The sequence below is a fragment of the Bos mutus genome, chromosome 9, assembly GCF_027580195.1.
Source record: "Bos mutus isolate GX-2022 chromosome 9, NWIPB_WYAK_1.1, whole genome shotgun sequence".
NCBI lineage: Eukaryota > Metazoa > Chordata > Mammalia > Artiodactyla > Bovidae > Bos > Bos mutus.
The window spans coordinates 61,033,242-61,034,847 of record NC_091625.1 but is presented as its reverse complement, the minus strand read 5'-3'; the positions used below and the strand labels follow the sequence as shown (position 1 = coordinate 61,034,847).

At 39.6% G+C, this 1,606-nt stretch overlaps 1 pseudogene; it reads left to right on the top strand.

The window, feature by feature from the left end:
- The first annotated feature begins 1,168 nt into the window (after positions 1-1,168).
- LOC138989296 (U6 spliceosomal RNA) lies at positions 1,169-1,259 on the top strand (annotated as a pseudogene).
- The last annotated feature ends 347 nt before the right edge of the window (positions 1,260-1,606 follow it).

Sequence of the window (1,606 nt, the reverse complement as noted above, 5' to 3'; positions counted from 1 at the left end):
TACTCAGGCTCTCTGGGTCTGTCTTTTTATCTGCAAAATGAAGGGTGGGACAGTTCCCTGGAAAGTTGGCCTCCCAACACTCCAGCTGGTCCATGACAGTTTTCATCTGTTCTTTTGATGAAAATGTCAGGGTAAAGAGCAGACTAGAAGGATTTTATATTCTGAGATCACGTCTTCCTACATTTTCAGTGTGAAAATTTTTGTTCTTGATTTAGAAATGATTGTGGGCTTTCTAGGTGGTAAAGAATCCACCTGCCAATGTAGGAGACACAGGTTCAATCCCTGGGTTGGGAAAATCCCTTGCAGGAGGAAATGGCAATTCACTCCAGTATTCTTGCCCGGAGAATCCCATGAACAGAAGAGCCTGGCAGGCTACGGTCCATAGAGTCGAAAAGAGTCAGACACAGCTGAACAACAGCACTAGAAATGATTGCAGTTATAGATGCAATTATAGATTGGTTTGTGGGTGTGGTTTCAAATATTTTCACTTGGCAAAATTAAAAGTTGGCTCGTCCTCTCCTTCTCCCCTCTCTTTTCCTTCTTCTTCCTCCTCAGCCCCTTCCTTCTCCCCTTTGTCTATTTTTAAATTTTCTGAACTGAATACTTCAGACCCTCTAACTCATTCCTCCCATCCACACTAAGAGGCCAGAATTATCCTCTTTTTTTTTTTCAGGTACAGAGATTAAAACTCAGAGAGATTAATTAAATTACTCAAGGTCACATGACTGGCAAAATGCATTCACTTCATATCTAGCTTCCTGCCTCCATACTGAACATGAATAAGTGAAAGATAAAAAGAAAAGAAATTAGATAAAAAGATAAGGCATCTTTTTTTCTAATTACAAAACTATAATGCAGTACCTTTGAAGCAATTTCTCTACAAACAGCAGAGTGTAAAAAAAATTTTGGTAAAAATCATACATGGGTCCTTACATGTAAAAGATGCAACTATGAGGAAAATATCTTAGTTTGGGGACATCTTTACAATAATAGATGAAGTACAACTATCTCCTTCTTCTCCAACATTTCAATATAAAAGACGATAGTCAAGGGTAACTGAAATTAAAATAAAAAATACAAAGCCTGAGATTTTGGAGAGAAGAAATTTCTATATCTATACGTAGCACAGTGTCTAGTGCGTAGTGAGCACTTATGAACGGTAGCTTTAGTGCTCACTTTGGCGCATATATACTAAAATCAGAACAATACAGAGGTTAGCATGGCCCCTGCTCAAGGACGACAAGAAAATTCATATTTTTTATGTATAGCTGAATTACTTTGCTGTACGCTGCTGCTGCTGCTAAGTCGCTTCAGTCGTGTCCGACTCTGTGCGACTAATAAAACATTGTAAATCAATTATGCTTCAGTTTAAAAACTAGCTTTCATTCCTTCTTTCCATCAAAATTACTGAGCAAATAGCATGTGCCAACACTGTTATGTACCCTGGAATACAGCAGCTGAGAAGCTAGACAAAAGCCCTGCCCCTCGGAGCTGACACTGTAAGGCTTGTTACACTTGTGATTACATCCGCTGCTGCAGATTTCACTCACATACACTCTCTCTGCTCTCAGGAGGAAGGAGAGAGGTTCATGGCCACGCTCTGCAG